Source organism: Misgurnus anguillicaudatus, chromosome 10, assembly GCF_027580225.2.
Source record: "Misgurnus anguillicaudatus chromosome 10, ASM2758022v2, whole genome shotgun sequence".
Classification (NCBI taxonomy): domain Eukaryota; kingdom Metazoa; phylum Chordata; class Actinopteri; order Cypriniformes; family Cobitidae; genus Misgurnus; species Misgurnus anguillicaudatus.
In genome coordinates this window covers 15,739,789-15,752,159 of record NC_073346.2, presented here as the reverse complement: position 1 = coordinate 15,752,159, position 12,371 = coordinate 15,739,789, and the positions used below count along the sequence as shown (strand labels likewise).

Here is a 12,371-nt window from a genome sequence, read left to right as displayed (position 1 = left end):
AGGAGCACCTTTACTGGGCTGAGACTTCCTTCGGATACACCTTCCACAGGTTTTAACCTTGCGTTCTACTTCCAAAGACATTTTGGGCCAATAAAACCTGGATCTTACTAGGTCAAGAGTTCTTTCGATCCCTAAATGGCCCATATCATCATGGAGTTCCTGGAGTACTTGAGGTCGGATTGCATATGGCAATACTAACTGGAAAACAGTCTGGCCGTCACACAGCCGTGTGCGGTACAATAGTTCATCCTTCAGCTGAAGACGATCCCACTCCCTCAGCATCAACTGGAGGTCAGAATTGTCAACCTTCAAGTCGGTAGGCACTCTTTTATCAGATTCCATGAGATCTATGACTTGCTTTATGACAGGATCTTCTCTCTGCAGTCTCTTGAGGTTTGTCTGATCATACTTGTGCAGGGGTAAAACACCACACTCAATGTCCTGCTCTTCAAAGCAAGAGGGAATGGCGGACGCCTGCATTGCTAAGGATTCTACATAGCCAAGGTAGGGAATTTGCTCAGAGTTTTGAGTGACAAGATGCTTTTGACATGCCGCTTCAACAGTTTCCCTTGCAATGTCTTTCAGTGGACTAGCAGACTCCAAGAGATGTGAAGTAAAACGTTGGATCTTGTTACTTTCATCTTTCGATATGCAATCATCTTCCAACACATCATGAGGTCTCCTTGATAACCCATCAGCATCCATATTGTGCTTACCCGCCCTGTACTTGATGTTAAAAGTGAAAGTGGACAAGGCAGCGAGCCAACGATAACTGGCCGCATCTAACTTAGCTGTGGTAAGCAGGTAGGTTAGCGGGTTATTATCAGTGACTACCGTGAATTGACTTCCATAAAGGTAGTCATGGAATTTTTCTACAATAGCCCACTTAAGGGCTAAAAATTCTAGTTTATGGGCTGGGTACCTTGATTCACTCCGGTTTAATCCTCTGCTTGCATAAGCAATCACACGAGGTTGGCCATTTTGTTCTTGGTACAAGGTTGCACCCAACCCATAAGTGCTAGCATCCGTATGTAGAGTGTAAGGAAGCTTAGAGTCTGCGAACCCAAGAACAGGAGCGGATGTTAACTTGTCAATAACGGTCTCAAAAGCTTTTTGGCACTCCTGGGTCCACCGCTCAGCAAAGGGCTCTTTGGTATTCAGATATCGACCATCAGCAGCTGCCTTGGACCCTTTGCGATGAGGGGGGTAACCAGCTGTGAGGTTTGTCAATGGTTTGACTATTTTTGAATAGTCTTTGATGAAACGTCGGTAATATCCTGAAAAACCGAGGAATGACCTCAGTTCCTTCAGATTCTGGGGTCTCGGCCAGGTTTTGAGTGCTCGAATCTTCTCAGGATCCGTTTTCACCCCTTCTCTTGACACAATGTGTCCTAGATATCGGACATCAGTCTGGAAAAATTTGCATTTGTCAAGGGACAATTTGAGTCCATAGTCTCTGAGACGTTCTAACACATGGACAAGCCTATTCTCATGCTCCTCCAAACTGTCAGAGTACACAATTAAATCGTCCAAGAAAACGAGAACTTCTTTCAAATGTATATCGCCCATGCATCTTTCCATTAGGCGCTGGAAAGTGCTTGGAGCATTCGTGACCCCCTGTGGCATCCGATTGAACTCCCAGAAGCCTAATGGGCAAACGAATGCCGTCTTAGGCTTATCTTCCTCCTCCATTTCAACTTGGTAATATCCGGATTTCAAGTCCATTACGGAAAACCTCTGCGATCCTGCAAGTGCAGAGAATGACTCCTCCAGATTTGGAAGTGCATATGCGTCCCGTATTGTTTGCATATTTAACCTCCTATAATCAACACAGAGGCGTACATCTCCATTCTTTTTCCGCACAACAACTATTGGTGACGCAAATGAAGACTCCGACTCCCGTATGATACCAGCGCCAAGGAGAGTTTGCAGATGTTGTTTCACAGCCTCTAAATCTCTTGGGTGGATTGGACGTGCTCTTTGTTTGAAAGGCGTCTCATCTCTTAACTTGATGTGATGCTTTATTTTTGTGGCATGGCCGAAATCGAGATCATGATGGGAGAAAACATCATTGAAAGAGTTCAGTTTCTGAGTTATGCGTCCTTTCCATTCAGGGGATAGTGGTGACATTCCAAAGTCAAACTGCAATTTAGGATTTAGAGTTTTCTCTTGCTGACTAGAACATCCAGCTAAAGTCAGTTCCTCTTTTCTCATGCTAGGAGTCTGAACAAGCTGGTGTGGAATGCAAAGTTCAGCCAAAACACAATTACTCGGAAGAAGAACATCATGATCAGTTTCATTTCTCAAGCAAACTGGCACTTTAAAGGGACTATGCTTTGGTAAGGTAATGAGACAGTGGTCTACAAACACCCCACCAGGAAGAATGGATTCTGATGGTTGTTCCAGTAAGGCCCATGTCTCATTCCCCACTGAAGCAGACTGAACAAGGTACCCTTCAAGTAAAATCTTTTGCCCTGCTGGGAGAATTTCATTTGTTCTTCCTTTAAGTTTTACTAAGCCTAGCCTTCCACTTGAAGCCTGTTTTTGTCTCTTACTCAGTACTTTCCAAATTTGATCATAACCATAACGAGAGGAACTAGTCCACTCAGTTGACTGATTACTACATTGCTCATATATGACATCCAAAGTATTAGTGCCAATCAACAGGGGAACGTCATTGGTTGAACTAACATCTGGCACAACCAAAGCAAGGGTATGTATCTCAGGTTCAGACTGGGCGAAATCTTTAGGGAACTTTATACAGACCTCAATGTAGCCTGAATAAGGTACTAGCTGACCATTGGCACCCTCAACAGCAAGCAATTTGTCAATAGGTTGTATAGGCTGGTCAGAAAGGTGGTTATTATAAAATGACTGAGCAATAGTTGTGACCTGAGAGCCTGTATCTAATAGACAATTGCACTCAGTCCCACCTATTTGGACGACTGCAGTACATTTTCCTCCAATTAGCTGTTTTGGCAGCTTTTCAAGTTTTGAGACAATGTGTGTCTTTAAGGCACATAACTGGCTTTTAGAAGTGGGACATGAACTTTTCATGGCCTCTGCATGTCCCTCAACAGGGGCCTCAGCTAGTTTAAATCTTGTTTGTCCAGTGAAACATTTTGCGCATCCCAAGCACGCTGCTTGTCTCTAAGCACTTTCTTTTTTTCTTGCACCAAGACTGGGTTTGGTGCATTATTGCAGGTGGCAGCAATATGACTATCCTCACCACACTTAAAACAATACCATGGCTTAGGCCTTGAAGCAGGAACAGGAGAGGTTGGCATGGGTCTTACATCTGACTTTTGATCAACTGGCTTGGTTTTGTCACGCTTAGGGGCTTTCGCCTGGACCTATTTCCGTTCATGAATGGACAGAATCTTAGCAACTTGAGTTTGCAGTTTAGATATTTGTTTTTGCAGGGGCTGTACTGCGGCAGAAGGAATATGGTCGTTATCACCCGGTAAGTCAGAGGTTACGAAGCACATGTTACAGGCAGCTTGTACATTTGGTTGCATCTTTGCTTTCGTCACACCAAGGTGCTGTCTCATGCGACTACTCTTAGCTGCCTGCCGATCCTCTTCTGTGCGGAGCATAAGTAGTAGCTCTGGAAAGGTTGGAGGCTTTTGTTTGCGCTGTTCAAGCTGAAGGTTGGAAATCAGGGAGTTATTCCAGCACCCCCTGCAGAACTGTCTCAACAGCTGCCTATCTGACTCACTGGGGGCGAGGCCATTGCTCCTTACAACAGAATTCAGTGCCGTTTGAAGGCGATGGAGGTAGTCCGAGGGTTTTTCACCTGCATTCTGATTAAGATTTAGAAAAGCGGCAAAAAGCTCGTCTCCATCTCCAATTGCAGCAAAAGCAGAATCAAGGAGATCCAGGTAGGCTTTAGGTGAAGACAGGGGACCTAAAGGTTTGATTATGTTAGACGCAGGAGGTGAAAGACTCTCAATGATCTTCCGAACAACTTGTGCATCACTAATCATAGGATCATTTAAGTAGAGACTGACTGTTGCGCGCCAGGTATCATAATCAACCTCGAAATTTTGGTGAGGGACTCTGCCAGAAAAGGGTTTCAACTTTAAGGGTGAATGAAGTTGCGAGGCTAGTTCACCACTTCTAACAACATGCTCTACTACCACACGTTGAACCTCTGGCGTAGTAAGCTGGCTGGTTGAGAGCACTACAGGTGTACTATTAGCTCTTGCAGTGTGAGTACTTATAGGAACCTCAGGTACAAACCCTGTATCATCTGAAGGTCTACGTGACTGCCTCTGAAACCCATCATTAGACACTGCCACTGGTTCATGAGGTAACGAATGCGCATCTGTATCCAAGCATGGATCAGCATCGAGCATATGCTGATCTGCAACAGAATCACTGATCCTACTGAGTTCATCCTGGAGGATATCTGCAAATTGCTTCCCACTCAACTGTGCTAATTGTTTAAGCTGAGAAAGGTAGGCTCTTGTTGTAGTGTTACCATGAATCTCACTGATTATGCTTGCGAGACTCTGAACATGACAAACTATTTCAGGGTCTTCCCGAAGAGTTCTGCTATAAGGTAAGGGAAGCGCCTCTAAGGCTGTTATTGCACTACTCTGCTCAAATTCAACTACTGTCTGCCCATAGAACAGGGATTGAGCGTCAGTTATTTTTACCTTTCTTGATATGCGCCCATATTTACTCAAAAACTCAAAAATGTCATCATCAACAGAAGTGTTTGACAACCCACTTACTAGAACACAATTGGGCACTTCTAAATTTTCCTTGGATACTACATCCATTTTCCTCTAGTACAATGAACTGTATCAGTGTATATACAGAGAATGAAATCAAATCAATAAAAATAACAGAAAAATAGATTCATGCACCATCAATTATCTCCTGGCTGGCTCGCCACGTTTTACTGTGTAACCCTTGTATAGGTAAATACACACTAGGTTCGGTTTGGTGATAATGCTTAAATCAAGATTTTATAATCAACTGTTTTCATTTAACAAAAAATGAATTAAAGACAACAAGTAAAATGCATTTGCAACGTAACTTGTATTAACTCAACAATGAATAAAGATAAACAATTACAATAAAAGTGTGTGTGTGTGTCTTATCAGTGTAAGTGTATAGTTTGATCAATGATCAACCATTGGTCAGTTCGATTCACGTTGCTGAGCTCAGATTTAGTCGGTTCCAGTTCAATGGAAAAAGAGTTTGAATCAGTGTCAATTAAAGTTCCAGAAAAGGGAAAAGATTATCCATAGGTTGCGGATTGTGTTTTATACTGTCCTACCACAGCACTGGTGATCAGGAGTTGCCTGAACATAAAGATCTGCTGAAAGTTTCAACAATCAAGCTGGTTGGCTCGCCATCCCCCATCCGGAAGAGAAATCAATTCAATCAAAAAACCTGGCCTGCACAAAAACAGGCACAAACATCACTATTACATTCATCACAGTCTGTTGTGAACATTTGTACTAATGCACATCAAAATTATACTTCAAAATGTCAACATTTTGAAAGTTAACCATTTCAGAATAACATATACATGGATACATACATACATGTTTCCCACATATTATGCATTTGACAATATTAATATGGTTCAAAATTGTACTTCTTTAACATAACTGAACAACTTCAGCTCATAAAAACACAATGTGGTATGATTTTGGTCTATATAGAAGATTAATACAACATTACTATGAATCTTTAAACACAGCAATTTGTATCTTACAATCTCATGTACTTGCATATGAAACAACAAATTGTTCTTTCTTAAATCACATCATACCATCATATACACACATTACATCTTATGTTGATGAAATCACCAATCAAAACAATCATTTGATTAATAGTTTTATACAACTAAATCACGCTGTGACTAGCAGCACATGCTAACCGCACATGACATCACATGTGATTATATGATCACTCACCGAGATTCAATGAACGTGCTTTCCGTCTCGGGATAAAAATAAAAATAAACAAAAAACTCCAGCAGTTCCTTGAACTTATACAAAGAAACTCTTAAACCAATTTTAACAAATAAAACTGTTTGAAGCCATATTTACATGAGTTTAGCTTTCCGCTGTTCACATCTTAGTTTGCATCTCCCTCCGTTCTCACACACATCCACTCGCTCTGCAAGGGGCGGAGCTTGTAACATTTTTTAACCAATCACAATGATCCCTTCATAACTCACTCAGCTATCGCTAAGCAGATCTGCAGAGTTCAGTTTTACACATAAATATGATTGGTGGATTTTCTTGTATGTTACAGACTAACAGAGATATAAACAAACACTTTAACTCCTTATTGTCAGGACCATTTTCTAATGGGGTTACATAAGTTACACAAAGAAAGTTTGATGAGCTGCCTGGCAGCGTGCCACACACGAGGGCATCGCTGTTAGCAACCAACAACCTCATCAAAATGCCCTCCCTATATACTATAGCACGCTTTTGAGACACATGCAGCATGACATTCCTAAAACAACGGGACGACAAAAAGCAACCTAATGCCTCTGTCACTGAAGCTAATGAGTAACTGGATCTATTTCAGAATGAACTTGCCCTTTCGCCCGCTAGTAACATTAGCCCAGCTACCAACCATGACCTTACCCTTCACTACAGCACCTTACATACCCATTATCAAATTAAAAAACCAAGCCTAAGTATATGCATGAGAATACTCAGAGGCAATGCGTGTTATTTGAGCTATACAGAGACCGAAGCAAGAGAACTTCGACTGAATCTGAATGTAGCTGTATGTCTTGGCTTAATGTCTTGGCTAGAAACTGTGAGAATTTCTGCATGTGGGCGATTGCCAAGAGACTGCACGTCTGTGGACGGTCTATCACACACGGCACAGATGACATAGTGTATCATTCTGCATCCCTGTCTACACCATCTCCCAGAATGCATCTCTGCTGGAGAGAAGGTCTTCAGCTTCATGACTCAGTTTTTTCCACAGCTCAAGCGCCAATGATTTGACTTACTCAGACTAACGTGCCCAGCTTTGTGAAACAGAATAGCCCCTGTAAACTGAGATCTGTTTGGGGCAGAAAGGAGAAATTGTTTTCAGCATCACCTACATAACACCAGCCAGAGATAGACAGTTTCATTGGCCTATCCAAGACAAATTAGCCACTTCAAGTATTTCTATTATAAATATAAAAAAATATTTACTTGCAAAACAAAACTGCATATTATTAATTATTTTTCTGAATGTTTAAATGATATATCTAATAAAATTAAGTGAGTTTTATGTTAAAGCTCACATAACAAACGCTGTTTCTGCATTTCTGATGTTAATCTGGAGTACCTATAGAGTAGTATTACATCCTTTATATCTCCAAAGAGTTTTTAGTTTAATCAGATTTATAAAAGAAAGATTAGCTTTACCGAATCTTTCCGATAACGTATGAAAAAATGAAGGAGGAGGAGTTACTACCGCGGGAGGAGCATCCCTAGTCATACAACACTATACAACACTGTTTAACTTATGATTCACTACATGTTCCTGTCATTTATATAATATGCACGCGCATATTCACAACATAAGACAGAAGTCTGTCTTACCGCATGCAACTCATGACCTGGTTGGGACTTTTCAATGAAATCCAGCGCATCAAACACACACGCAAAACTCCGCTGCTACCCCAGATAATAAACTTATCCATTGTTTATATAAGGCTGACTCTCTTCTCCTTACATCCAAAAACACATTTCTTCTTTCGTGCCATTGTTGAATTTTGAAATTAAACAAAGCTGTTGCGTGATGTGATGTTTGTAAGTTCTAGCGTCTCCCGCTGATTGATGGGTGGGCGGGGTTTCCGGGGGAAGTGCCCATAAAAATAAGTGATACGTATAGAAACCCCAAAAAACGTCAGCTGGACCCGTAATCGGAAAAACTTTCCGAAACTTGTACGAACCCTGGCGAAGTGCATTCGGCACAGAAACGTAACACGCCCAACTGCTTTTTTGACACTTACTGCCTACGTTTAGCATGAGAAAACAACTCTATAACTGTGTTAATAAGTCAGAATGCTTGAAATAGCATAGAACCACCCATTTAAAAAATGTCCCGGGTTACTTATGTAACCTCTGTTCTCTGAGAGGAGAAAGAGACGCTGCGTCTCTTTTGCCATACTTACGGCGTGCCCGTACACCCGCATCGGCATATGCCAGATAAAGTGGGCGTTCCTTTTCGTCCTTTTTATGACATCACGCCCAACCATTGGTCGAATTTGATAAACATACTCAGACGCCGTCACACTGTAGGCGTTCCCAAAGTGTCAGCTCTCTGACGCAGCGTGGAGTTCCCTAGATAGGGAACTATTTTCGACCACTTTTATGACACTTATATAGTGCTTCTTTCAAGCTTGACACGTCACTTCATTATACAGTAGTATACTGCATGAGAGATTTCCAAAAAATTCCTTTGTTCTCCTCTATAGCTAAGTGGTAGAGCAATGCATTAGCAGTGCAAAAGGTCATGGATTCGAACCCACATACTGTATACTGATAACAAATGTATGCCTTGTAACGCACTGTAAATCGATTTGGATTTGCATTTCACATACACTAAAATGTCAAATGTGTCCCCTGAGTACATATGTGAAGTTGTAGCTCAAAATACCATATAGATAATTCATTATAGCATGTTAAAATTGCCACTTTGAGGTAAGAGCAAAAATGTGCTGGTTTTGGGTGTCCTTTAAAATGCAAATGAGCTGATCTCTGCACTAAATGGTTGGATAGTGCAGATTAAGGGGTAATATTATTATAAGATGATCCCCTTCTGACATCACAAGGGGAGCTAAAGAATGGTTTACCAAAACTAAGTTACTGGGTTGTTGTTTTTTTCACATTTTCTAGGTTGATAGAAGCACTGTGAACCCAATTATAGCACTTAAACATGGAAAAAGTGAGATTTTCATGACATGTCCCCTTTAAAGCGTCTGCTAAATGTAAAAATTCTTCTTTTCTACAACAAAATAACACCATACTGTATAGGTTTTGAACAACATGAGGTTGAAAAATTACGACAGATTTTTCTTTTTTGGTTGAAATGAAAAATCACCAAAACTAAAGTCTCTCAGAAAAACAGATGCACGGCACAAACAGCTCTGGTGAATGAATAAACAATCTTAACCTCTATGAGTTAATCATCACTGTACAACCTACACTAGATGAACCACAGCTCCCAAACAAACCTGGCACACCATCATAACAAATACAATGTCTACAGGGAGAGAACGGAGGTTTGAAGCAGCTTCACTCCCCTGAGATGAGCAGGCTTTTCTTTATTTACTCCCAAATGCCCCATAAACCCTTTCTGGCCTGATCCTGGCCCCATGCAGCCCCTCTTGGGTCTGGAGTCCTGCCAGGCACACTCACTACAACTTTAGTTGACTGCTCACTTCCAGCCTTTTCAAGAAATATCACACTGTGAAGTCCCATAAAGATGCCCGGGTAGCGAACAATTGGAAAGGAGGGAGTGAGAATTGAGCACAGAGAGGACCTGAGACATGTGCCCTGCATACTTGGACCATGTTCAAAACCAACCATTTCCTATACTGTAATTAATGGCAGACAACAGGGAGTCCTGGAACAGTGATGACTCTGCAAATAAACTAGAAAGAGAAGTTTCATGTTGGACGTAGATGTGGCTGTATTTATCATGCGCTACACCCGCTAAATCACGTAACACTTCGAAATACAGTGAAAGAATTCGACGAAACCATCAGCCAAACTGTTTGGATTTTGCTGAACGCTCTGTAACTCAACAAGTCAAGATTTACAACACTAACTCATGGGCTGTTTGGTCTAAATGATGCATATATGCCCTGGTGTGCCCTGGCTGACTGCATTAGAGCGAGAATGTACACAAAACCAACATGGATGGCAAGCCTGGTTGAGGAGGAACGCGTCTGAATAAAGCATTACAAACCTACACTGTAAAAAAAATCTTTGCTTCCTTAAATATTTTGGCCAGTGTCATTTCAACTTACTATTATTTATCTTGACAATAGATGACAATGTTTGACAATATTTCAAATTTATGGAAAACAGAGCATACGATGTAGTCTGTATCGTCCCTGCAAACAAGCAAACACATACTGTGCATTCAAAAACATACTTTTACATTTGATTCACTTATAGTGTAAGTGTATGTATGCAGAGCAAAGACACCTGTGCATTTTCTCATAAGGGTCTCCAAAGACAAAGTGCACAGAAACACAGTCGCACACCAACTCAGTGTTTCCACACTTTCGTCAACAGTTCCTCTGACTGCCATTTACTTCAGCAAAAAGGAAAAAATCCAGCGGTCCAGCTGAGCAGCCTCCTACCCTTCTATCCATGTAATCCGCACAAATATTTGAAACGTTCCCATTAAAGGAACTAGGCGTCTCTCCAGGGCCAGAGGCTAACCGAACCCGACGACAGCTCCTCTGGCCCATCAGCCAGGAAAAAAGTACAAAAAAATATAAGAGGACAGAGGAACCAAGACAGATAAAGAAAATGAGAGATGTTCATATATACAGAAAGTATATTATCGTCTACAATAACACATTATTTTCTACAATTAGCTACAAATACAAGTGCTTAAAAGGTTTTTTCACAGAAGAACCATTTTTTATTCCTCAAAGAACCATTTCTATTCTAAATAATCTTTTGTAAAACAGAAAGGTTTTTTAGATGCCAAAAATGTTTCTTCTATGCATCATAAATACCCTTTATATTTAAGAGTTTATGCATACACAGTAAAAAAATTCTGGAAAAATTACAGTATTACTGGTTATTACTGGCAACTAGCTGCCAGTAACTTACTGTAGATTTTACATTTATGTTATTTACTGGCAACATTTTGTTCAAAGTTAAATGAACATGAAACATTTTCAGACTTTATCGTCTACAGTAAGTTACTGGCAACCAGCTGAAAAATTACAGCAATTTTTTTTACAGTGTAACCTTAAAGATTAAAAGAATATTAATGATGGTTTGCCAGGACTGACAACATGGTGAATTTGAGAGGGGGCTCTGTGTCAGACTGGGAAAGCTTTTGCCGTGTGAGGTGGTGTGGTAATGATTAGGGTGGTTAAGCCACTATGATATGGAGATATCCAACTTACAAAATGAGGCCAAAGTGACTACATATGAGCAAGGCACCTGTGGAATGCAACTTGTAATCTGTATCCATTGCCCCGCTGGAATACAAGGTGATCCTCATATTTTCAAACTAAATCATGGATGCAAGCATCAGTTTGTTTTCTAAGGAAGACACGTTTTTGTCTTGATTTCCAGTAAAATAATTAAAAGCATCTTTAAAACAAGATTAACTTAGCAAACTATTGAAGAGAAGACTAGCTATTGTTTTTAGCAGTGGTATAAATGGCATAGATTCACTGGGGTGACCCTAGTTGGGGACTTATTTTTAAACCAGAAATAAAGGAAGTCCCACTATATACAGTACTGTGCAAAAGTCTTATGCTGCGTTTACACCAACCACGTTTGAGGCGTCAAAATCGCATCTACCGCGCCTAGTTTGCCGCTTGAATAGTTTGAATGCATTCGCGCGTCTAGAGCGAAGTAGACGTGCGGAAAAAGCAAGCATTTGACGCGCGTCAGAGGCAAAATCCACTTCTTCTGGGAGGGGCAAGTTCTATGCGGTTGTCTGTTTGCAAGATGGCTGATGTTGATTGTGCATTTATCGAGAGACTTACCAGTTTGTGTTTGGTCACCCTACTATAGGGGGGAAATAAATGGCGCGGGTCGATAAACGTCACGTGACTCAAAAGTGAAATGTGTATTTACAACTTACCAAGGTGCACAAAGTCCTCACTGACACTCTTCCAAGCGAGGTCCTTTTTATTCTTGTCTCATCTGTAGAAATAAGAACTTGTGTCGTATAGCTCCAGGTGACTGCTCACGGACAATATCCAGCGTTCCTTCATGTTGAATGAGTGACTCCGAGCGGGGCTGCCGCCACAGCAGCAAGCAGGCTCCTGATTGGTTAATGCGGCGCGAAATTCCTCCAAAGTTCAAATATTTCAACTCAGGCGTCAGCCGCAAATTCGTGTGAAACGCAAAATGCACAAAAAGCACCATTCGCGCGTACCGTGCCAGGCACTCAATTCACGCAATTCGCGTCCACGCGTCTTCACATCGACTTAACATTGAAATCACCCGCGTTTGATGCCTCTACTGTGGCTGGTGTAAACGCAGCATTAGGCCACCACCACCAGACTTGTTGTTTTAGAAGTTTTAATGTCCATCCATATTTATTTTTCAATCTATTTTATTAAGAAAACAAACGGGAAATATTTACAAAAATTTTTTTTTCAGGACTAAATGTCTTCTTTA

The 12,371-nt window shown here is 41.1% G+C and overlaps 1 protein-coding gene across 6 annotated transcripts in view; it reads right to left on the bottom strand.

The window, feature by feature from the left end:
* The window catches only part of fhod3b (formin homology 2 domain containing 3b), a 189,262-nt gene that overhangs the window by 154,040 nt on the left and 22,851 nt on the right, over positions 1 to 12,371 (bottom strand). The gene's annotated exons all lie outside the window — the stretch shown is intronic.